Source organism: Tenrec ecaudatus, chromosome 9 (genome assembly GCF_050624435.1).
Source record: "Tenrec ecaudatus isolate mTenEca1 chromosome 9, mTenEca1.hap1, whole genome shotgun sequence".
NCBI lineage: Eukaryota > Metazoa > Chordata > Mammalia > Afrosoricida > Tenrecidae > Tenrec > Tenrec ecaudatus.
Window position 1 is genome coordinate 54,623,122 of NC_134538.1, and position 26,913 is coordinate 54,650,034.

Consider the following 26,913-nt stretch of genomic DNA (forward strand, 5'->3'; position numbering starts at 1 on the left):
ACTCTTATCACAGTCCATACATACACCTGTTGTATGTCAAGCGCATTTGTACATTTGTTGCCCTCATCATTCTCAAAATATTTGCTCTCCACCTAAGGCCCTGGCATCAGCAACTCATTTCTCCCCTCCCTCCCCACTTCCCCTTCATCATGAACCCTTGATAATTTATAAATTATTATTTCATCATGTCTTACACTGTCTGATGTCTCCCTTCACCCACTTCCCTATTGTCCATCCCCCAGAAACACCCTTTTTTTATGGAAGTCAAACTGACATTCCAAAGGTAAAGCATTATAAGTACCTAATTTTGCATCTGGCACACTATTGTCACATCATTCCCATAGCACCCTTGTGAAGCAGGAACTGAAAGCCCATTTAACAGATGAGAAATGGTGCCCAGCAGGCTATGCGAACATTTAAGGCTTTCAAAGCTACTAACCAAAGCATATGTGATGCAAGCCCACAACTCCATAGTCTTGCCTCCTGTTCCTTCAGAACACTGGAACTGCAAAACTGTCCAAGCATGGAAGAGTCAGCAGTTTAATTTTGGAAAACAACTCACCTGAATAACATCCATAAACACAATACCTAAACAAAATATGCCTTGCTTTCTCTGATGAAGATCTAGGATGGCAGTAGAACTGCCCACAGGATTTCTACAGTTGAAATGTTTCTGGAAGCAGCCTGCCCTGGCCTTACCCTGTGGAGCAGCTGCTGGCTTCCAACAGTAGACCTTTGGGTTAGCAGCTGAGTGCTCAACCAGGAGGGCCACCAGGGCTCCCCTCAGACGTTATGAACCCCTACATTCACCATTATCCCCTCAACTCTGTCTTTCTCTCCCCAACCACTGAAACAGGCCAGCATGCATGACAGAAACCTGGGATTCGGTGGCGGTTGTGTGGTCATATTTTTAGGTACCATTTCCTAAACTAGAAAAGTAGGTGCTTGCCGGAGGCTTTGCGCTTCTAGCCTTACAATGATTAAAATTAGGTGCGGATTTCACAGTACAGACCCCTTAGTTTCCTCACCTGTGATCCACTGTGCCCACAGGTCTGGAGACCCTGATGAATAGATGTCTTCCTACTGTTCAGATCCTATGTCAGCACAGGACAACAGGGACCTATTCTCAGAATATGATTTCTTGAGAGGGCCAAACCCAAACTGCCACCTGTTTCATGGTGTTCCCTCCCCTGTCCACCCTCGAAATGACTCACCAGTGCCACCCAGTTACAGATTCAGCATGCTGACATTCCAGGACACAACTCCAGTTTCTCAAACCCCAGGCTTCCTAAGGAAATCTCACTGATGTTGGGTCAGTCCAGATTCATAGGACAGAGCAGAAACATTCCACATTGTTTCTGAGGTTATAAATCCTTATGGAAGAAGACTGCCTCATCTTTCCCCCAAGGAGAGACTGGTGGGTTTGAACCACCAGTCTTCCAGTTAGTAGTCCAATACTTAACACATTGTGTCACCATGGTTCCTTTTCCAAGGGTGGCAGAAAACCTGGGTCAAGGAAGAAGAAAAGGGTGTGCTCTCGAAACAAATGGCCATCTACTTGCAACAGCACATGTATCTTCTAAGCCCTGCGCTAAGTGAAAGTAGCAAGGTTCGCAAGTGAGTAGTGTACAATTCCATTTTACATGACATTCTGAGACAGACAACAACAATAGAGTCAGAGGACGGACTAGGTGGTGCCCAAGAGAGGGATAAGGGGAGGTGACCAAAACAAAGTGGTGAAGGAATAACTAAAGCTGTGGAATTGGCCTAGATCTTGATTGGGGTGGGGATTTCCCAAGAGAATGCCTATCAAACTCATAGACCTGTACACTAAAAGGAGAGAATTTCACAATATGTAAATTATACCCCAATTCCTAAAAATAATGCGGAAAATAATACAGAAAGGAGTCGTAAGTGTAAAGGACCACACTCTACATGGTCTCCTTCCCCTTTCTCTTGTGCCCTTTCCCCGCCGCCCTTGCTGTGTCTCAAGAGCCCGACTTCTTTCTAGAGTCCATGAAACGGTGGAAATCTCAGGTGGACAGTTGGAGTAACTGTTACATCTCTCCATATTTAGTGGCAGCTGTGTGGTCATATTGTTATGGCATCAAGCTTTTGATGTATTTCATCAGTTAATTATAAGCATGTCCCCTCTCCTCTACTAGACATGCTAGCGTGATCCGTCTGGATTTGAATTCCAGCTGAGTATTCAACAGTAAGGTGTGGACGGTGAGTAAGTCACCCTCAAGGACACCTGTGCCAGGGTCACTGTGGCACTTCACGGAGGTGCAGGGCAAAGCCCCTGTCAGGCACTCATCAAGGCAGTTTCAGAACACCCCCCCTTATTTTGTCCCCAAATGAAGTCCTGGGTTTCACAAAGGAGTCCGACCAGTGGTCACTCTGTGCCTAAAAGGTAAGGAATGAGCGTTGCAGACCATTTAATTAATGAGTACACCTGAGTAAACCCAGGGCCGCGTATTTGGAAGATTACGCTGTTAAATTGTTCTTAAAATAAATCTAAAAGAGAGGTTAGATGTCTATTTTTAATTTATCCACGGTTTCATAACCCATCCCTCAATATAACTCAAAATTTTCTAACTTTGGTTAATCAGCACCGATCAAGGTCTGATTAGCTATAAAACTAGGTTTAAGGCACCCTCTCCCCCCTCCCCCACACCAATTCTTAGTACCTTAACTTGGTGGGAGCAGGTATTGTGGTAGCAGTTACTGTCGACCAACTATTTCATATATATTCCTTCGCTTGAAGCTCACAGGAAACCCTTACGGTGCACAGAACTCTCCTCTTGAACAATGAGATGATGTGGCTGGGAAGTTTAGTGCATGGCCACCACACGTACGTGAGCAGCCTCACCATAACCACTGGTTCATGGTGGTACTTAGAGACCAATAGTCCCTGCAGACATGCTGAATAAAGACACAACAGCTGAGAAACGAGCTGATGGACTTCCAGATTTTCTTTTTTTGAAGCAGGGGATGCTGTCCTATTATTTGGGAACGATCCCAGGTATTATTCGTTCCAGGCAGGTTCTAGCGGGCTCTGAAGTAGCAGTCATTATCGCAGTGTCAGAACACGTGGAAGTCAACCACAAAGTAAGACAGGCTGGCAATTAGGACAGAATCTCAGTACACAGAACCTCGACAATTCTCCCTGTAGGCTGGGGTTGTGAAGGAGATGAGAAGTGGATTAGTGTCCTAGACAGAGAGCACCCACCTTCTGACAGAGGGGACTGGTATTAGTGCAGAGGGGTGGCTGGGGAGACGCACTGCAGGCAGCTGACACCAGTCCCTCTCTAATCAAGATACAACACCTGGGACTAGGGCAGTCTCTCTTTCAAGGCTAATAAGTGTTTTCTCACCCAAATGCAAAATTGTCCCATTTTCATTGGAATATTTATCCTTGCATTTGTATGTAATTGCTCACAACAATACAGTTGTCTTCTATCTTATTGCAACAGGATTCTGCTTTTGTGTTACCTCAAGATACCCTGCCTTTATATTGAATTATTCTTCAGTCCAGAGAAAATCAAGAACCATGTAATGATGAATACATTTGGCCTTTGTGAATATTACGTTTAATTTATAAAACCAGAGACTGTGGATTTGCTATATATATTACAGGATTGGAAAAAATGAACCTCTTTCTCTTTTACATTGTATTAAAAACTAAAGAATGCATGGACGTAGAAGCTTTGGCAAATGCAAGCTGTGTAGAACGAGCCCTTTATTTCTTTACTTAAGGGAACTCAGCTCACTGCCACTGAGGTCCTCTGGATTCACAGCGACCCTACAGGACAGGCAGAATCGCCCCTGTGGGTTTTCGAGACTAAAACTTTTTACAGGAGCAGGAAGCCTCCTCTTTCTCCTGTGAAGCAGCTGATGGTTTCACACTGGGAACCTTGTGGTTTGCAGCACAACATGTAACGACTATACCACCAGGGCTCCTTAGGGGAAAGTGTGGAAACAGCTTCCTTTTAAGATAAAACCTCTTTCGGTGGTCAGTCTCGGCTGTAAGAGAAAACTCCTTGTCTGACCCCAAACACACACAACAAAAGACTCCTGTGGAGTGCCAGGCTGGAAGGCCTGGGGCCAGAGCGGGCCTGGAAATAGGACTGCACCCAGGGGAAAGCTCACACGAAGGGCGGTTCATGGGTGGGAGTCATGCTACAAAACCTGGAAAAGTACTGCGTGGCTGGACAGTGGCGTGAAGCTGAGCTTGCGCTCATTTCTGTGGGCCCTGAAAATCAGATGGGACGTAAATTCTTAGAGGACCACAGAGTAGAAATAACATGAGCAGGAATGGGACATTCCTAATAAGTCTGTCCCTTACAGTGCCCTCCACAAGCGGGGGAAGACCTTTCACCTTGGAGACACACATGTCTCACGCACCCGGGCTACAGGCTAAGTGTTGCTGGCGGGCCCCGAGACCCAGCCCCTAGAACGTGAAAGTCAACGACACCTAGGTTCAGAAAGCACTGATGGCATGATGGGTGGCCCCCAAACCTGGCAGATGCACCCCAGCCCCTACGCAAAGTCAAGTCTGACTAGCCCTCCTCCATAGGACAGCCCATCCCCAACCACCAGCACCCCCAACACCCCCGCCGGGAACCCACAGCTCCGACATGGGCTGGTTGTACTGAAGTCATTTATTGTTGCAGCCTTCTGACTCTGTAGACTAGCTCCTTTCAGGCCCTTCTGGGCTTGTGAAAACACATTCAAACTCAAGCCAGCTAGGTAAACAGGAGCTGCAGTCAGTTAACCAGAGGCAGCTGGAGCCAGGCAGCCGCAAGCTGGTCTGTTTGGCCCAATCCTGAGTCGCACGCTCCTGTGTCCCCCACCCAGGCACCAGGATGCCAGAGAGCAGGACTTGACAGATTGTCCATATCTGTACACTGTAAAATGTATGGACCTTGTCGAGGCAAACCAAGACCAGCCCTTGGCTAACACGCCTTCCCTGGCTACAACTTCTGGCTCATCTATTACATAACCTTTTCCCTCTTGGGTTCTGCACCCGCTGCCACCTCTCTGGAAGCTTTTCTAACCCGGGAGTCTCTGATCTTGGCTCCCTGGGCCGGCCAGGAGGCCACCCACACATACAGGAAAGTGCACACAGATGCAAATGCTCTGCTTACCTGCCTCCACTCTCTGATCGAGGGGTTAGAAGCAAAGTTTCAACCGCGACAGAAAAGAAACTGAGGCGAGCGAGCGTGCGTCTCCTCCTTCACCTGGTTCCCAGCCTCCGGCTGCAGCTACCGCCAAAGGTAAGTGATCTTGTTGGGCTAGCGTGGGACTTTGATTCAGCCAAAAAGGCTGTGTAATGTAAACACGAGGGTGGAGTTTGGAGCAATCAGTTTAGTGAAATTTGAACTCTGGAGGTTTGAGGAGGCGGAGACAAGTGTGCTTCCAGAGGGAATCCGACCACATGCCTGCTCTTCCATCGGAGCGAGCTTCCCTTTCTGACGGCCCCCTCTGAGCTGACCTGGGATGGCAGACCTCACCTGCTTCAGCTCATAAGCCTGAGGTTCGGCCTCCATTTGCTTTCTTTACAATCTCCATTTGGAAGACGTTGGTCTTTTGACCCCTCCGTCTCCTGGGAACTGCTGCTATCTTCAGAGTTCAGTGCGGCCAGTTTTCAGTGGGGACTGCACTCTGCATAGTTTGCATAGTTTCCTTACACACCCCAAGCCCCCGCATTCTGCTAAGCAACTCCTTTGCACTGGCATCTCCTGACACTTCAGCGAGGTGGGTTTCAGCACAGGCCTCACTCATGCCGGCGAGGGCTTGACTAGGTACCCGCTAGAGTGCACGGTACACCCTTTAAGTTAACCGAACACTCCAGTGCTGACGAAGAAAGCCCACGTGGGTAGCTGCCGTCTGACCTTAGACTCACAGCTCTTCTGAAAGGCACCGCTCAATGGTGCACGCGCAAAGAAGCTTGAAAAACGTCTGTGGAGAAATTCCATTACCCTTTCATTCCATCTTCCCACCAACCTTCTGAATCCCCCTCGCACACCAGTAAATCACCTGAGTGGCCACAGAGGCACCTATGACGTACAGTGAGGGAAACATCCGGCTCAAACTCAAGATGAAAGGCCTTTTTAAATTATGGAACACGCTGCGCCTCTTGTGTGAGTTCTATGGGATTTTTGGATCAGGAGTAAGTTTTGAGTGACGTTTAGCCCGCTTTCTGATCAAGCGAGTCGGCATAATTGTTCTCACTCTGCGGAGCATCATTCCAGTAGGCAAAACACTAAGAAAAACGATCACCTCACCTTTTTCTTTAAAGACGATACATTAAAAGAGAAAAGATTAGAAACACAGGTGGAAAGAATCTGAATGTCTGTGTCTCTCCTGAGTGTCTGGGGCCCTGCCAAGCTGTTAAGCCAACTCTATGTGCAGATATGGGCTGGCGTCTCTCTTGTGTTCAGAAATCTTGGCCTCAGACTTTTACATTGTATGGTTGCCAACTATGCAAAAAAAAAAAAAAAAAAAAACCCACAACCACTAAAGTACAGCTATTGGATATAAATAATTTTAAACAGGTCAAGGATCTTTTCGCGAAAGAAACTGGTTGAAGGTTCAAAGGAATATTTCCTTCATGGCTTCTGCTCAGTGGTCTTTATGGCTGAGGGCGGGTTTTCTTGCTGTCAATGGCGACTTCATAGATAAGTTGCTCTACGCAATCACAGATGGATCTACAGCACTTGGTATATCACTGGCATTCTGCAGACCCTGTTATTTAGGTTTCCCTCAGCCACGGAGTGGTTCACTCAAAGGGCTGCCATTTCCATCTGGGCCCCACTAGTGGGCTCCATGTATTCCACGGCCCCTGGTCAGGTTGTGAGCGTTAACTCTCTGGAAACAATGACATTTTGTATGGCTCTACCTGCGTTTGGCCAAAAAGGAGCTTTGTTGTTTCCTGGTACTTTAAAAAAGCTGAAAACCGCTCACCCGGAAAGTGTTGTGCTATTGGGTGTGGTGTTATAAACCTAAGGAAGAAAAGCCTGGGTGATTTTCCTGAGAATATCAAAACAGTAGGCAAAGTGAAACAGGGGCCCGACCTTTAAACTGTTTGGTGTGATTTCCTCCTCTGGAGAACAGCTATTTCTAAAGGCTGAAACCCATTACATGGGGAAGAAATCGCCTCTTAACAAATGGTGCTGGCAGAACTGGATATTGATTTTCAAAAAAAGGAAATAGGATCCATACCCCTTTATCAATTACAAAAACTAAATCCAATGAAGTATCATGTCACTCCAGCAGAATAGCAAGTTTTAAAAAAATCAAATGTTGAATAGGAGGTAGAAGAATTGGAACTCTTATAACTGCTGGTGGGGATGTAAAATGGTGTAAGCACTTCCTCAACAGTTGAAATTAGAAATACCATATGACCCAGCAATCTCACTATTAGGAATGTATCCTACAGAAATAAGAGTTCTGATACAAAGGGACATATGCACATCCACATTTACTGCAACGCCATTCATAACAGCAAAGATGAAAACAACCCAGGTGCTCATCCATGGACAAACAGGATGAGTATCCACGCCATGTACACTTCATGGAATATACTGTGTTACAGAATAATGATGGATCTGCAAAACACCACATACCAGGGATGAACCTGAAGGGCATTACTCTGAGGGGCATTAGCTAATCACAAATGGAGAAATATTGTATGAGAGCATGACTATAAAAAGTTAGGAAAAAGTCTACTCCCAGAAAAAAAACCCTCTTTGAAGGTTACCAGGGAAAAGAGGGAAGGGATGGCAAACCACAAACCACATGGCACACATAGAAGTGTATCAACTTGGTCAAAGAGAAACAATTTACAGTAAAGAGGGAGATCAACATGAAATGATGACGGCAAAGGCAGACACCAGGGGAGCACAAGAGTTCAATGCAATACAGGTTAAGTACCATATACACGATCCTGCAGTAACAATCATCTATCAATGGATGCAAGAAGTTCAAGCTGCACGGAAAGCATTAGCCAAAACCAAGGCTTCAGGAATTGATGGAATTCCAATGGAAATGTTTCAACAAATTGAAGCACTGAAAACATTCACTTGGTTGATGGCGGGAAATTTGGAAGACAGCTACCTGTCACCAACTGACTGGAAGAGATCCATACTTGTACCCATTCCAAAGAAAGGTGACCCAACAGAACGCTCATATTATTGAACAATATTAACATCACAAGCAAGCGAATTCTGCTGGAGATCATCAGACAACAGTTGCAGCAATACACTGACTGGCAGATGATGCCAGAGACTCAGGCTGGATTCAGAAGAGGATGGCTTTGAAAAACAAAGGGTAGCATTGCTGGGGTCGGATGGATATTGGCTCAAAGCGGAGGCTATCAGAAAGCTGCCTACTTGTTTCTTGCCTCTGCAAAGGCAGGCAACTATATGGATCATAACAAACTATGAATATCCTTCAGAAGCATGCGAATTCCAGAAAATGTTCTTGTGCTCCTGAAGAACTTGAACACAGATAAAGAGGCAGTTGTGCAAACAGAACAAGGGAGTGCTGCCTGGTTTAAAGTCAGAAAACGTGTGCATCAGGGCGGTGTCCTCTCCTCAGACTTATTCAAACTGCAGGGAAGCAATCATCAGAGAAGCTGGAGCATATGAAAGAAAAAATGTAGTATTATGATTGGAGGAAGGCTTAACAACCTTCAGTATGCAAATGACACAACCTGGCTTGCTTCATGTGAGGAGGACTTGAAGCACTTATTGATGAAGATCAAGGATTTTTGGTTTCAGTATGAATTACAACTCAAAGTGTAGAAGACCAACATGCTCACAATAGGACCAATGGGTAACATCATGATAAATGGAGAACAGATTGGTTAAAGATTTCATCTTACTGGGGTCCGCAATCAATGCGCATGGAAGCAACGGTCAAGAGATCAAATGGGTAAATCTGCTGCACAATCTTCATTAACGTCTTGAAAGGCAAGGAGGTTACTTTGAGGATAATTTTGCACCTGACCCAAGCTATGTTATTTTTAATGGCTGCATATGCATGTTGGATAAGGAATAAAGAAAATTGAAAGTACCCTGGACTGCTAAAAGGGCAAACAAATCTATCCTGGAAGCAGTATGGCCAGAGTTTTCTTCAGAGGCAAGACTAGGATGACTTGGCCTTACATGCATTGGGCATGTTGTCAGGAGAGACTGGTCCCTGGAGAGGGACATTGTGGTGGGGAAAGTAGAGAGGCAGTGGAAAAGAGGAAGGCCTTCAATAAGACATATTGGACAGTGGCTGCAATGATGTGTTCAGGCATGGAAATAATTGTGGGAAGGATTGCTGACAGTGGAATTGACTCACTGGCACCAAATAACAACATCAGTTGACACTTAGATAGACATCTTAGTTAAACAGCAGTGGGGGAGAAAATGGGAACATGTCCTTGAATAAATAATATAGGTTTAACAGATACTTCTCCATGTAGATTTATATGTGCTGTGAATATATTTATGACTGAGAGAAGAGCACAGAAGGTGCACGGTTATGAATGTTTCTTAGGCAAAAGCAAATAGCGTGAGGGAATGAATTGCTGGGCTTAGGAACTCACTCTCAGGGACCACCAAGGTCAACTGGAATAACACGAGCTACACAGACAATGTTGTGCATCCAGTTATGATGAGCAGCAAGTTGGGTCTTCAATCTTGTGTGTGGCTATCTAAAGTTCTTATCGGGCTCTCCCCGTCTGGAGTAAAGAGGAGGGAAGAAAATCATAGACGCAAAGAAGTATGAGTCCCAAGTACTAATGGACTCTGAAAAGTCTCAAAATGCCAGTAGCTACAAGCCTGAAAGTGGACTGGGTGGTTCCTGACGAGCACAGCTCGCTGCTCTGAAAGGAGAGTAGATGGCTCTTGTTTGAGTTGGTAAAAAAAAAAAAAGTATGTGGAAAACTCAAAATAGAACAACTTGCCAGAGAGAGACCATGGAACCATGGAAACCATGGCCCTTTGAGACCCCTCAGGTTTGAAGCCAAACACAACCCCCTGGCTCAGCGAGCCTCTCCTACCTCCATAAAATGTCCAAAATGTCAATATCAAAGCAAGGTTGAGGTGGGTATGAACATCCAAAGAACCCAGCCTCAGAAACCAGATTCTAGGACACAAGAAAAAAATCACTGTTTTATACTTAGACCATGGCCATCACAGAACACTGTCGACATTGATAATTAGAAATACTAGCGAGAAAAACAATACAGAAATAGCATCCAGTTGGCTTGGCTCTAGGAAGACCCAGTGATTCCAGCACCACAAGCAAACCAAGGACATTTCAAGCCTGTGACCATATGAATAGGGGGCTTTTTTCAGTGAAAATTTAGGGGTCCAGAGAAGACGGAAGATGGAACTCTCTTGCTTCGTAGAGGAGGTTCAAAGGCCCAGGGTTTGTGCGTGGGCCAGGAGCCAAGTCCCTTCTCTCTGTCTTTCCAAGGTCATAGGTTCCTTCCTGCCAGGACCACAACTCAGGACTTGAATGAACTCATGTAAACTTCTACTGGACTGCATGATTCATGCGATAACTTCTATGAATTTCAAAGGCAAACTTGATTTACAGCATTTTAAAATGAGAAGTCAACCACCGTTTCCCAGCTAAGCAAATCAAGGCCTGCAAAGGTGAGCACTTTGGCTTCAGTTAGGTTTGCGCAACAGAAGTGTGCGGCATGTGAAAGCTCCCAGAGGGATGGCGGGTACAAAGGGTGGAATTGACCCACCAGTCAGTGAGAGAACAGGTGTCAGACAGACTCAGCAAGCCTCTCACCCTCTCCACCTCTCTCACTCTCTCCTGGGCACCTCCCCTCACCTGACCAGTGGTGCCCCTGGTACCCAACTGGAGCTAACCCATTACCCTGATACCAATTGGGCTAGAAAGGGAAACGACTTGGGTCTACACGTGATGTCACTTCTGGACCTGGGATGATTTGTCAAACTGTCTTCATGACATTTTGTTCTTCTCACATTGTTCCAGGTACTTGAAACACCAGCAGCCAACACTTTGTTATTCTGTACTCTTAATAGAGAGAGGAACATGTTCTTTCCAGATAAACTGAATCCATTGCCCTCCTCAATGTAAGCATTGCCACGCTGGACACAGAGCACCTCATCAAGGGACAGGAGGATTCACTGTTTGGATTACATGGTCAATCCCGAAAAGATACCCTTGGCGTGGGAGGACATAAGTCAAATAAGTCAGAGGAAGGTGTTTTCTGAGGTACTAAGCAGGGAAACATGGCCCATCTACAGTAGATGATGCCATCATTCGACACTGTGCAGGTTACATTCTGCCAGCTGTTTTTCATATGCACGCCTTAAAAAATAACTGCTTACTAAAAATCTGTACCCTTCAGTGTGGATGACAATTCAATGTAAGAAAGACCAAAATCCTCACAACTGGACCTACAGTGAACATCATCAGGAATGGAGAAAAGGTTGAAGTTGTTGAGGAGTTTATTTTACTTATTTTTTTAGTTATTTTTAAGTCATTTTATTGTGGGGTTGTACAACTCTTATCACAATCCATACATATATCCATTGTGTCATGCTTATTTGTACATAGTTGCCATCATCGTTCTCAAAACATTGCCTTTCTACTTGAGCCCTTGGTATAAGCTCATTTTCCCCCTCCCTCCCTCACCCTCCCTTGCTAACAAACCCTTGACAATTTAATAAAGTATTATTATTTTTTCATGTCTGACCCTGTCCAATATCTCCCTTCACCCACTTTTCTGTTGTCCGTCCCCCATGGAAGGGGTTATATGTAGATCATTGTGAGCGGTTCTCCCTTTCTCCCCCAACTTCCCCTTACCGTTCTGGTATCGCTACTCTCCTTTTTGGTCCTGAGGAGTTTATCTGTCCTGGATTCCCTGTGTTTCCAGCTCTTATCTCTACCAGCGTACATCCTCTAGTCTAGTTGGATTTGTAAGGTAGAATTAGGATCATGATAGTGGAGAGAAGAAGCATTAAATAACTAGAGGAAAGTTGTAATTTCATTGGTGCTACTGCACTCTGACTGACTTGTCTTCTCCCCACCGCCCTTCTGTAAGGGGCTGTCCAATTGCCTACAGGTGGGCTTTGGGTCCCCACTCGTCACTCCCTCTCATTCACAATGATATTATTTTTTGTTCTTTGATGCCCGATACCCGATCCTATAAAAACCTCATGATCACATAGGCTGGTGTGCTTCTTCAATGTGGATTTTGCTGCTTCTCAGCTAGATGGCCGCTTATCTATCTTTAAGCCTTTAAGATCCCAGATGTTATATCTTTTGTTAGCTGGGAACCATCAACTTTCTTCACCACATTTGCTTATGCACCCAATTTTTCTTCAGCAATCATGTTGGGAAGGTGAGCATCATGGAAAGCCAGTTTAATAGAACAACATGCTCTTGCATTGATGGAATACTTGAGTTGCACATACCTGTATTTAGACCTCTATAAATGCTCTTTGCCAACTAGTTCTTTCCTTTATTTCCTTTTACTTTCCTCTTGTCCCACTATCATGCTCAGCCTTCATTTGGGTTTCAGCAGTACCTCTCAGTTACATTGCCCTTGATCAAGCCCGACCAGGCCTGCACCCTCCTCGCCATCAATTTTGGATCACTTGTTGTTCCCTTGTCCCCTGGGTTTGTTTAACACCCACTTCTTTCCCCTGACTCCTCCTATGTTCCCCCAGAACTGCCAGTTCCATTGTTTTCTCCTCCAGCTTGTATATCCCGCCTAAACTATGTACATAGACCTGCATCCCATCTACACTATCTAGATAGACCTGGAGAGATAATAATATGCACCAAAAAAACAAGACAGAGCAAAACAAAGCAACAAAAGAAAACAAAGCATCAACCAATGATACAAAAAAAGAGAAACCTGCAAGTAGTTCCAGATCTGTTTGCTGACCTTTAGAAGTGTTTTCCAGTTGAATCTGATGGGATGCCACACCATGGCCCAAAGTCTATTTTTGGTATTCCGTGGGGACTTTGTTGCTCTACTGTCCTTGCTGTTCAGTTGCATACCCTTTGCGTTTCACTTCTGTGTGGTGGGGTCAGATCGAGCGCAATTCCTATATTGTGTCTGCAGTATTGTCCCCGCAGTGCTATGGGTCAGCGAGGGATCTTGTGTCTCTAGTGGGGCCTGCCCTATGGTCCTCTCTGAGCTTAGGCTGCTCTGAGCGGGAATATGGTCCTCAGGGCTTGATGGATCAGGATGTGCTCCATTCTCTCTTCCTCTCCCTTCATTTGCTCCCATATGCTCTGATCAGATATGTCCCTCTCCGCTGTAGCTTCAGAGCTGTCCTCTGAATTAAATTTTTATGCGGGGAGGCGGGGCTGTAGTTGGGATTGGGGCCGGCCCTGGTTTTGTTTTACTTGGATCCACAACCAATGCTCATGGAAGCAGCAGTTAAGAACTCAAAAGACACATTACAGTAGGCAAAGCAGCTACATAGGACTTCTTCAGAGTGTCGAAGGACCAGGGTGTTACTTTCACAACTAAGGTTGCCTGACTAAAGCCAATGGCATTTCCCATTGCTTCAAATGTCTGGGAAAGTTGGTCACTGAATAAGGAAGGCTGAAGAAGAATTTGTGCATTTGAATTGGGGTGCTGGGGAAGAACACTGCCACATGGTCAAACTGACTGGTGCTGGAAGAAGTAAGGCCAGAGGGCCTCTTAGAGGCCAGGATGATAGGACTTCATATGACATACTTTCGGCATATTTTCAGGAGAGACCAGTCGCTAGAACAGGACATCCTGCTGATAAAGCGGAGGGGCAGTACAGAAGAGGAGGGCCCCCAAGGAGATGGGTTGACACAGCGGCAGCATCAATGGGCTCTCGCACTGGAGCAATTGTGAAGATGGCCCAGGTCCAGGCAGTGTTTCCTTCTGCTGTGCACAGGGGTGAGATGGATCAGAGTCGCTGTATGGCACCTAACAGCAGCAACAACAACTAGTTTATTCTTTGGGGCAAGCTATAAATAAATGTTCCCCTCTGGGTACAGAGAGCCATGACACCCGTTAAGTGGCTATAGTGTCCAGACACTGTGTCCTGAAGCACACCAAACAAGGTAGACCAAGTATGGGATGGATAGCAGGCCCTACTGCCCCGATGACAGATCCGCGTGTCAGGCAGGCAGGGTCCTCCCAGCCCCTGGTTTATCAGTGGGCAGAGCCAGGACATAAACTTTGATGTAAGTGTGAGAATCCAACATCCTTCTCTTTGCACTAGAGTCAAGGCATTTTCCACTTTTCCAAATCTTAAAACCCAACAACCATTTCTTAGGAGAAAAGCTTTAAAACACGGATTCGAAAGGGCAGTACCTAAATGGTTCCAACTTCCTGTGGCTCTTCCCAGGAGCACCTTTCCAGCCGTCACCTCACAAAGTGGTGACCAGGTGCTCCTTGATCCAACTTGTCCCCATCAGAATCCAAGTACTGGGGACTTGGCAGAGCAGGAGCCCTACCAGGAGCACATCTTCTATATGGATGTGCTGAAGACATCTGACTCCGCGCCAGGCTGACTGTCTCAGAGGGAACTTTTAAACAATTGTGGTTGTCTGGAAAGCCGAGCCTAAAGCCTCGGAATGTCTCTAAAGCTGTCAGCTTAAATTAGCAGAATCCAAAGCTGGCAATGCAGTGGCCCCTGGTCTGCACTCCCTTTGGACTGGCAGGGGTTTGAGCTGTAGCATAAAAAGAAGGATTGAGGCCACAGAGAAGACCACATGGCCGGCCCCACTATGAGACAGGACATCCCTCACTGACCCGTCGCCTTACAGGGGACAACACTGGAGACACAGGGTGGGAATTCTACCTGATCTGATCCCACCACACCGAGGCAAAACACTCAGGGCGTGGACTAGAACAGCAAGGGGAGCAGAGCAATGAAGTACTCAGGGAATACACAAAATAGACTTTGGGGCCAGGGGTTGGCATCCCAACAGACTAGACTGGAAAACACTCCTAAAGGCCAACAAACAGTCCTTGAACTAACGACAAGCTTTTCTTTCTTGTTGTGTTTTGTTTTCTTTTATTTTTTTTGCCATTGGCTTCTTGTTGTTGTTTTGTTAAATTTTGTTGCTTTGTTTTGCTCTGTCTTTTTTGTGTGCATGTTATTATCTCTGAAGATCTGTCTAAATAAGATAAGCTGGATGAACAATCTGGAGGAGAAAACACCAGGACTGACAGTTCTGGGGGGTCATGACAGAGAGGAAGTGAGGGGAAAGGTAGTGGTGTTAACAAACCCAGGCACAAGGGAACAACAAGTGATCCAAATCAGTGATGAAAAGGGTGTGTGAGGCCTGGTAGGGCATGATCAAGGGTAATGTAACCAAGAGGAATTGCTGAAACCCTAATGAAGGCTGAGCATGATAGTGGGACAAAAGGAAATAGAGGAAAGAGCTAGGAGGTAAAGGGCATTGGCAGAGGTCTAAATGAAGGCATGTATACATGTAAGTATATTTATATATAAGGATGTGGAAATAGATATATGTGCATATATGTATAGATTTAATATTAAGGTAGAGATGGACATTGGGCCTCACTCAAGTACTCCCTCAATGCAAGAATACTTTGTTCTATTAAACTGGCATTCCATGATGCTCATTTTCCCCACACAATTGCTGAAGACGAAGCAGTTGCATAAGCAAATGTGGTGAAGAAAGCTGATGGTGCCCGGCTAGCAAAATATATAGTATCTGGAGTCTTAAAGGCTTGAAGGTAAACAAGCAGCTATCTAGCTCAGAAACAACAAAGCCCACATGGATGAAGCACACCAGCCTGCATGATCATGAGGTGCCTAAGAGATCAGTTATTAGGCATCAAAGAACAAAAACATCATATAATTGTGTGCTCACCTCCCTGATACGGTTGCTGAAGACAAATGGGTGCATAAACAAATGTGGTAAAGAAAGCTGATGGTGACCAGCTATCAAAAGATAAAGCATCTGGGGTCTTAAAGGCTTGAAGGTAAACAAGTGGCCATCTAGCTGAGAAGCAAAAAAGCCCACTTGGGGGACGCACACCATCCTGTGTGGTCACTAGGTGTCGAAGGAGTCAGGCATCATCAGAACAAAATATCATATCATTGTGAATGAGGGGGAGTGCGGAATGGAGACCCAAAGCCCATCTGTAGGCAATTGGACATCCCCTTATGGAAGGGTCATGGGGAGGAGATAAGCCAGTCAGGGTGCAGTGTAGCAACAATGAAACATATAACTGTCCTCTAGTTCTTAAATGCTCCCCACTCCCCACTATCATGATCCCAATTCTACCTTACAAATCTGGCTAGACCAGAGAACGTACACTGGTACAGATAGGAACTGGAAACTCAGGGAATCCAAGGCAGATGATCCCTTAAGGACCAGTGGTGAGAGTGGCGATACCGGGTGGGTGGGGTGGAAATGGGGAACTGATTACAAGGATCTACATATAACCTTCTCCCTGGGGGACAGACAACAGAAAAATGGGTGAAGGGAGACATTGGACAGTGTAAGATATGAAAAAATAATAATTTATAAATTATCAAGGGTTCATGAGGGAGGGGTGAGTGAGGAGGGAAGGGGAAATGAGGAGATAATGCCAGGGAATTAAGTGGAGAGCAAATGTTTTGAGAATGGTGAGGGCAATGAATGTACAAATGTGCTTTACACATTGATGTATATATGGATTGTGATTAAGAGTTGTCTGAGCCCCGAATAAAATGATTTTTTTAAAAAGAAGAAGAAATATTGAGGACAAGGAAGTCATCCCCGAGTGGAACCATCTGTTAAGGACTTCGCAGGTTCACCAAAAAAACTGCAGGTTCAAATCTCCCCAGGCGTACGTCAGAATAAAAACCTGGTCATTTTTCCCCCCAAAAGCTTACCACTGAAAACCCAATGGAACACTAGTCCACTCTGATATGTATGGAGCTCTTGAGCCGCAGTCAACTCCATCACACATGGTTAGATTAAGCCGTCAGAAAGCTTCTCTGGCCTCAACCTGTCATTTGCGCATATCTTAGACTCATTCCTCTGCCTCCTCATTTCAGAGGTCGCCTGTACTGCACAGGCTCCCCAGGGGCCCAGGTCTTCGGCAGTCTTGGCTGGGGTACTCCACAAACCACTTTGCTGCCCTCCCCTGCCTCCGGCTCTGGGCTTTCCTGGAGCATTCCATGGACTTCCTGTGCTACCATTCTGGAACACAGCTCTGGGCAGATCACTCCTTGGAACCTCACTATTAACCCAGAAAAGAATCCAGGATCCTCAGGGTTTCCCCACTGAGTGTGAGCCCCACTTCCCTCCATTCCGGGCCTGCCGCCGCCCTCAGCACACCCTGCGATGCAAATGAGCGGTCTCAAGCGGGCACTGCTGGTAATTCTTCCAAGCTCACGACTGGCATGTGCCTGTGGTCAGAAAGGCCCTCTCTCTGCGTTCCTGGCTGACAAGGATCATCATCTTGTGACTTTTTATGAATTGCTTCTTTTCTATTCTTTTCCACTCTCTTGCACATCCCCAGTTAACAACACCTGCCACTGTCTATGGAAAGCCACAGTTTTCCAATTAGAGCTTCTGCTTTATTTTTCTCCCCCCAAACCCCCACAGCAGCTAGCACATGGCAGGTAGGCGCGGAGCAAACGGGTCATCGTTGGTCTGTCAGTAAGCGATACTGTGCAGGCTTGCATGCTGCTGAGATGTTAGAATTGATGCCACTGGTACCTCAAGTTCAAGTGGCAATTTATCACCTGTGGCGTAAGAATGTCAGCGGAGCTTTGGACTACACCAGATAATAAAGGACAGCCAGATAATCTCTTCTACAAATCGTGGTTGCGTCTGTTCTGACTCACAGGGACCTTGTGCTCAACAGAATGAAACACGCTTTTGCCGTCCTCTCAACTGCGGTTGTGTGTGAGGTGAACACTGCAGCCAGCCGTCAACCTATCTCATTGAGTGTTGTTCTTTGTGGCTGCCCTCCTACTTTACCCAGCCCGATGGCCTTTTCCAGGGAAGGGACCCTCCTTATAACGCGTCCAAAGTACAAGAGGCGAACTCTCACCGTCCACGCTGCTAAGAGCATTAGGTCATACTTTTTTCCAAGACAGATGTGTTTGTTCTATTTCCAGTCCATGGTATTTTCAATATTCTTCACAAACACCATAATTCAAATGCCTCGATTCTTCTGTCTTCCTTATTCAATGTCCCCTTTCCCTGGCACATGAGGCCACTGAAAGTACCATGACTCGGGAGAAGCACATGGCTGTGCTCAAAGTCACATATTCGCTCTTCAACACTTAAAAGAGGTCTAAAGCAGCAGATCTGCCCGATGCAGTACATCATCCGATTTTTCGGCTGCTGCTTCCAGGAGCATCGATTGTGGATCCAAGCAAGACAAAATCCCTGATAACTTCAATGTTTTCATCATGTATCGTGACGTTATCCACTGGTCCAGTTGTGAGGATTTCTGTCTCCTTACACTGAGTTGTAGTCCACACGGAAGGGTGCATTCTCTTTCAGCAGCAACTGCTTCAAGGCCTCCTTTTCAGCACGCACAGTTTCGTGTGTACAGCGCGGGTTGTTAATCAACCTTCCTCTTATACTGAGGCTGTGTTATTCTTCATAGCCCACGTTCTCACATATTTTGCTCAGCATACTAGTTGAATAAGTATGGTGAAAGGCTACAACCCTGATACACATCATTCCTGATTTTAAACCAGGAAATGGTTCTATTCAAAAGACTGCTTCGTGGCCCATGTACAGGTCATTGGTGAACCCAATGAAGTGTTCTGGAATTCCCATTCTTCTCCATGTCACACACAGTTTGTTGTGACCCACACGGTTGAATGCCTTCACATAGTCAATAAAACACAAATCAACATCTTCCTGGCATTCTCCGTTTCCAGTGAGGACTCTTCTGACGTCAGCATCGATAGGCTTCAAACTATGTCCTCATTTGAGTCTGGTTTCAAGTGGTGGCAGCATCTTCTGAATAGAGTGCTGTAGCCAGAGTTTAAGGATCTTCAGCAAAATCTTACTTGCATGTGACATCAGTATTATTGTTTGGTAATTTGTGCACTGTGTTAGGGCACCTTTCTTTGGAATGGATGCAAATATGGACCACTTGCATTCAGTTGCCCATAAAACCTTGCAATAAAAACTGGGTCACAATAAGATATTATCTGATAAAGTGATGGTACATGAGCACCCTAGATAGAAAGGCATTTGTGAAGTTGGTGGGGAATGGGACTTTACATTCCGTGTTATAAAGGTTGCCACACTATGTGTCTGTCCGTTTGTAAGACCGTGGCGACTTGTGTGTTGCTGTGATGCAGGGCACTATGTCACTGGCACATGCCAGCTGGGTCACCCAAAGGGAACCGGTTTCAGCTATTTCCAGACAAAGAACAAATTTTAAAGAAGGACTCAGCTGTCCACATTGATGCAGTTCAGGTCCAGATTTCTGTTTATCTCAGTAGGGACTGGAGACAGGGTAAGATGAAAAGACAGCCAGGTAAGAAAACATCATCTTCCATCTAGAAGAAAGCATTTCACAAGTCGCCAAATTTGCCCTTTGCTCCCAAAGATATAGCTCCAAGAACTAAGCTGTAGTCCTGGCAAAGATGTGCCTAGCACATTCCTCCCTATCCCGCCAAGTGCCCAGCGGATGGCTGAAGCTGGGCTCATCTGTGCCTTTCTCCAAGGACCCAAGCTGCACAGGCAGTTGCGGGACTCATGGGACCGATGAGGACAGCCAGAGGCCCTCTGAGGAACTGAGACCTCAGTAGCCCCAAAGAAGCCTCACCACTGTGGCTATGGCTGAGGAGCTTGAGGTGTTAAAAAAGAGAGGGAAATTCACAACAGTTAGGTTTCTCATCGAGGGTGACGGCACAGACCGCTGGCACACGACTTGGCCGGAGGATCACAAGTCTGAGGAGTTTGCAGGTTTTCATAATAAGTGTGGGCGGAGGCAGCATTATTCCCAACAGTAAATCCATCAGCTCAATCACAAGAAACTCAATGCATGTTGGTAATCCCTCCAGTGCGATCCAGCACCATCATTCAATAAAGAAAGGGGGAAAGTATCAAAAGATATACACAGATGCTCAGATAAGTGGGCTAGGAAAAATTCAGATCAATAACAATGGATAGAAAGATCCTGTTGTTATTTGCACTCAAAATTCATTCCTAAAATATATTACATGAGAAGAGCTTTTTCTCCAGCTAGTGAGAGGGCAGTCCTTTCCCATTTTTGCTACTCTGAAGCTTCAACAATATTAATACAAGCATTGGCTTTGTAATTTTTTTAAATTCATAAAACTTACCTTTTGGGAGACAAAGACACATTCCAAGACCCTAATTTTTTTTTTGTCCCAAGAAAGGAGTTCACTGATGAAACACAATATTCCTCTGGTTCCTGGAGACTTCCTCACCCCCATTACCATGACCCCAATCCTGCTTTTCACTGTAGTTTAGGCTGTGGCATGTCCACAGGTACAGATATGAGCTCAGGAAACATTGACTCCAGCTCAGATAACCCCTCAGGAACAGAAATAGGAGTAGCAATACCAGGAGGGTAGGGGGAAGATGGGGAGAAGAGGGCAAAGAAGCTATGGAGGAAAGGAAATAGTGGTCAGTGTAAGATATGAAAATAATAATAATTTATAATTTATCAAGCGGTCACAAGGGTAGGAGGGGGGTAGGGAGAGTAAAAAGAGGAGCTGATACCAAGGGCTCAAATAGAATGTCAATGTTTAGAAAATAAAGACAGTAACCTATGTCAAATATGTTTGATACAATTAATGTTCTAAGAGCTGTAAGGGCCCCCAATAAAATGATCTTTAAAAAAGGAAAGAGTTCACAAAAGTTCATTATAAATGGTTACATGCTTGTTTATTATAACTCTTGAGATATAATTCTGCAGGAATTTCTTGGCGTGGGATGAGGGGATACGAGGCTGTCACAACCCAGGCTTTAGAAAAGGAAGAATGTTAAGTAGTGTGTTCTGGGCTGAATCCAATACTGACCCATGGTTCTGACTGCTGCTCTATCTAAGCTCCCCAGAGACACTAATAGACTGTGGGAATGGAAAACTAAGGGGAAGCCAAGCTCAAGGAATATTCGAGCACAAAGAAGTCGAGCAACGAGCTCACTTCATCATGGTTTTGGGGGGAGTCAGTAGGGCTACTTCTCTGAACGAGGTCCACCTACTTAGAAAATCTAAGAATTCTTAGACAACACTGCACTCAAGGTCTCTTTTCACTGAATGGATTCTTTCAATGTGCGGGGTGAAAACACTGCGGTCTCTCAATGAGTTCTCCATTGCTAACTACTTGAAAAGCCAATGGACGCTAAGTGCTGACCTATGTGGGTGTCTCAGCATGCACATTTCCCTCTCATGGGAATGGCTCTCCAATGCTCCTCTGAGAATCTGACCTGCCACATCACCTGCATCACTGCCCATACACCACCTGCTCAAGCTGGCCACAGGTAAGCACGTGATCCAACCAGGTCACTCAGTCTCCTTTTCAGGATGCTGAACCTTGAGCTGAGATACACGGTGACAGAAAGTTGCTGGGACCAGTACCCTCATGGTGTCCCTGCTGAAAACACCCCTGGGTTTTGGCACCCACTAGAGAGAAAAATGGCCTCCGTCACACTTCCAAACCACCAGCAAACATGGCTTGGTTTCCCAGTTTGTGAGTTATTTAATGGCATTCCAAAAACCCATCTCCTCTCCTTTGTCATTGTCAATGTTTGCTGCCATAAAGTCAGCTCTGACTCTTAGTGACCCCACGCGCAACAGAACAAAGCACTGCCAGGCTCGTGCCACTCTTCATGACTGGGAAAACCTGCTGCTGAAATTCATTGCATGGGTGCTGAATATGTTGGGTGCCTTTCAACCTACGGGCCTCATTGTCCGGCACTATTTTGGACACTATGTTGGGTTTTTGTTGGTTGGTTTTCAAATGTAGATCATGAGGTTTTTCTTCCTCATAGCTTGTCTTGTTCTGGAAACTCTAATGGAATCTGCTACCATGTAATATAAGGTGGCAGATTCCAGCAGAGTTTCCAGTACATATTTGATATATGCAAACATATGTGAACATATTTTCTCTTTTTATGTGTGGTGTGTGTGTGTGTGTGTGTGTGTGGAGAGAGAGACTTCAAAAAGTGAGTGGGGAATGATCTGGCATTCTGTGATACTCACCTTCCTGACACAATCACTGAAGATAAATGTGTGCATAAGGAAATGTGGTGAAGAAAGCTGATGGCGCCCGGCTATCAAAAGATATAATGTCTAGGGTCTTAAAGGCTTGAAGATAAACAATGGCTATCTAACTCAGAAGCAACAAAGCCCACATGGAAGAAGCACACCAGCCTGTGTGATCATGAGGTGCTGATGGGATCAGGTGTCAGGCATCTAAGACCAGAACAAAATCATACCCAATATGAATGGAGGGTGGGGATGGGAAAGGAGTGGAGATCCAGTGTTCATCTGTAGACAATTGGACATCCCCTCACAGAGGGGTCACAGAGAAGAGATGAGCCAGCCAGGGTGCAGTATAGCACCAATGAAACACATAACTTTCCTCTAGTTCTTTGGTGGTGTCCCTCCCCCACCCCCACTATCATGACTTATTTGATTAGACCAGAACATGCTACAGGTAAGAGTCCAAAACACAGGAAATCCAGGATAGATAAACCCCTCAGGGACAACAAGGAGAGTAGAGATACCAGGAGGATTAAGGGAAGGTTGGGGGGGAAAGGAGAAATCAATCACAAAGATCAACCTATACCCTGCTCCCAGGGGACAGACAACAGAAAAGTGGGTGAGGGGCAACGGAGGATGATGTGAGATATGAAAATAATAATCTGTAACTTATCAAGGGTTCATAAGAGAAGGTGTGCAGGGAAAGGAGGGGGAAGAAATGGGGAGCTGATATCAGGGGCTCAAGTGGGAAGAGAATGCTTTGAAAATGATGGCAGCATATGTGCAAATGTGCTTTACACACTGGATGAATGTATGGATTGTGATCAGAGATGTAAGAGCCCCAATAAAGGTATTTTCTAAATAAATAAATAAAGATAACAAAACAATTTTTTGCATATAAATGATTCTTTATGCCCTCCCCCCTACAAAACAATTTTTTAAAAGGTGACAGAATGTACCTTAAAAACTTTTGGGAACTTTTTGGAACACACAATCCAAAGACATCACTGACATTGCGTTTATTCCAACTCATGGTGACATCATGTGAATCAAAGTAGAAAGGCACTCTACAGGGTTATCAGTGGTTTGTTTTTAGGAAGTAGATTATCAGGGAAGTTACTTATTTTTGAGGTTTCCCTAAATAGATTCATATAGCCAACCTTTTTCTTACCAGATGAGCATATGAATGGTTTGCTCTACCATCCATGTGCATATATATTCTATAATGCACATGTCTATTCACAAACACATCCTAAATTTTCATGTCATTCATGACAGTTAGAAATCAGCTGCCTTTGTCTTATTTGTGTTTTCTTCTTGTTCCCTCTCCCCCCTCCCAAAGCCAGGAGGGTCCTCAAGCACTGGTGAGTGTCAGAGTTCTGGGCTCCTTCCTGGCTGTCAATCTTGTATCTGTTAGTGGAGATGGTGAAGCCTCCCCATGTGTGTGAAGTAGGGAAAGGCAGCATTCTAACATGGTGGGAATCCCTATGTCCAAAAGTCTCCCTGGAAGTAGCCTTCTGGGACCCCCTCCTTCTGTCCTCTAAGCACGTTAGTACAAGCATACAAGTAAACCACAAGCAAGACCTGCTCTTTTTAAAATACCTCTCTTCAAGGCCACTGAAAATATGGTCAAGGTGATATGAACTAAGTGGAGACTGCATGATAGAGTTTTGCGAGACCAATAACTTTTTCATTGCAAATACATACTTTATACAACAGGATGGCCTTTTGGACATCACCAGATAATACATCAGAATCAAACTGACTATATTTCTGGGAATAGACAATAGAGAAGGTCATTATCAGTAAAATCAAGGCTCGGGGCTGATTATGGAACAGACAATAAATTACTTATATAGAAGATGAAAATGAAACAAAAGGGAGAAAAAATGAAGTCTATGAGAGCCAAAATATAACCTTGAGTATACCCACTTGAATTTAGTGAACATCTCAAAAAATAGAGCTGTTGCACGGAACACTAATGATCCGAACAGCATATAAATAGAAAGTGAAAATTCATTACAAACACAGGAAAGGAAGAAAAGAAGTAAGTGACTTTCAGAAGAGACCTTGAAACGAATCCTTGAACATAGACTAACTCAAACAAATGGGGGGAATGATGAAGTGAACGAGCTTAAGAGAAAATTTCAAAGAGCAGCTTAAAAAGACAAAGTGGAAGGAGCTGATACCAAGGGCTCAAGTAGAAAGCAAATGTTTTGAGAATGATGATGGCAACAAATGTACAAATGTGCTTGGCACAATGGATGGATGTATGGATTGTGATAAGAGTTTTATGAACCCCCAATAAAATGATTTTTAAAAAGACAAAGCAGAGTATTATAATGCAATATGCAAAGACCTGGCATTAGGAAACCATAAAAGGTAGAACAAGCTCAGTATATCACTTGCTGGAAGAAGGGAAGGGGGAAAAAAAACACCAAGCTTCCAGTTGCAAAACTGAAAGATTCTATGAGTAAAATATTCAATGATGCAGGAAATATGGAAAGAAGATGAATAATACACGGAGTCACTGAGCCAAAAAGATCTGGTAAAACAACAGCAATTCAAGAAGTAACAAATAATCAAGAACCAATGGTACTGATGGAAGAAGTCCAAGTCCCTTAAAAGTACGAGTGAAAGCCCAGGCTCCAGGACTAGCAAAATAGCACATGAAAAGTTTCAACAAAGTACTGAAGCCCTGGGAGCACTCACTTGTCTATGTCCTGGAACTTGGAAGGCAGGTAACCAGCAGCCAACTGGTAGAGATCCATATTTGGTATTGGACAGTATCATTAATACCATATGTAAGTACAATTCTGCTGAAGATCATTCACCAGTGGTTGCAGCAATACACTGACAGAGAACTGCCAGAAATTCAAGCCTGCCTCAGAGGAGGAAGTGGAATGAAGGACGACATTACTGACATCAGTGGAACCTGGGCTGAACGCAGAGAATACCAGGAAGATGTTTACTGTGTCTTACTGACTATGCAAAGACATCCAACTATACAGATTGTAACCAACTATACGTAATACTGAAAGGAAGGGGAATTCTAGAACAATTCGCTGTGCTCAGGTAGAACCTGTCCGTGGACCAGGAGGCAGTCATATGAACAGAACAAGAAAACACTGCACGGTTTAAAAGCAGGCATGATGAGTGTCAGGATTATATCCCTTCACTTTACTAGATTGATCAGTATGCTGAGCAAATAATCAGAGAAACAAGACTATCTGAAGAATAACAGCATCAGCGCTAAGGAAGGCGTTTGAACAACCTGCAATCTGCAGGTGACCCAGCTCTGCTTGCTGCGAATGAGAACGAGATGAAGACGTAAGTATAGAATGCAACTCAATGTAAAGACAATCAAAATCCTCCCGGCTGGACCCATGGACACCATCATGATAAGCAAGGGGGAGGGGAGAATGAAGTTTTTAAGGATTTAATTTTCCTTTTATCCTCAATCGATGCGCATGGAAGCCACAGTCAATAAAAACAACATCTATTGATCAAATCAATCAAATAACTAAATCAAATTAATAAGTCACACAGCTGGGCCAATCTGCTGACAAGCCCTCTGTCAAGTATTGAAGAGCAAAGATATGGCTTTGAGGTCCAAGGTTTGCCTGAGCCACGTCAAGATATTTGTAACCCCCTCACGTGCGCGGGATAAGGAATAAAGAAGACACATGTGGATCATGGTGCTCGGGAAGAATGTTGAAAGAACCGTGGACTGCCCGAAGACCAAACAAACCTATCTTAGAAGACGGACATCCAAATGCTCATTAGAAGTGAGGCTGGCAACACTTTGTCTCGGGGACTTGGGATATGTGATCAGGAGAGCGAAGTCTCCAGAAAGGACATCCTGCTTGATAAAAGGTGTTTACGGGAAAAGGAGAAGACTCAAGACTCTCAAAGAGATGGGTTGGCAGAAATTTTGGCTGCATCCATGGGCTCAAATCCAACAGCTGGAGGACGGCACCGATGGGTAGTGTTTTGTTGTTGTACAGAGGACCCCTCTGAGAAGGAATCTACTTGGTGCTTGGGGTAATTAGTTTATTGTGCCAACCTGCCTGATAAACACATGTGGGGTTAATTGAAGGGCAGAGGGATAAATGGCTCGGTGAGCCTCGCCTTTCAGCCTGGGTGCTGGAGCAGCTGTGTGAGACCCCTGCCAGCGCTGAGATGCTTACAGGCTCACTGATTCTGCTTTCCTCCTGCAGTCAGCATCATTGCATCTGTTTTGTGAGATGGAGGAGGACTTTGTGAATTGGTGTTGGACCTATGGGCTAATGTTGGACGTGTGGGCTTGGGCAGCACGGGGTTGGGATGTTTTCTTCATGTGTACTTACCCTTTATATAAAACTCTCCCGTATACACATGAGTTTCTGTGGATTTGTTTCTCTAATGGACCCAGACTAACACAGTGGTACATAATAGCAAGAGCATATGGTTGTTTCTATGTTCCCTTTTCCTCTTCAAGCTTCAACTTGTGATCCCAACTGTACGTTCCATTTGTAAACAGAGAGCGAGGAGAACTGGGGCAAAGGGACTCATAAGAGCAGAGACTATAATGAAATGCCTTTAAAGCAGAGATGTCAGAGAACTAAGCAAACAGCAGTTAAAAACAAACAAACAATAACAATAAAAAATCAAAAACAAATGCCTTTGCCTGTTGAGTTTCCTAAGAGGAGGAAGATTGT

General features: G+C 45.0%; 1 protein-coding gene across 3 annotated transcripts in view; it reads right to left on the reverse strand.

Annotated features, from left to right (window-relative positions):
• TNS3 (tensin 3) overlaps positions 1-26,913 on the reverse strand; it is a 348,472-nt gene that overhangs the window by 127,553 nt on the left and 194,006 nt on the right. The gene's annotated exons all lie outside the window — the stretch shown is intronic.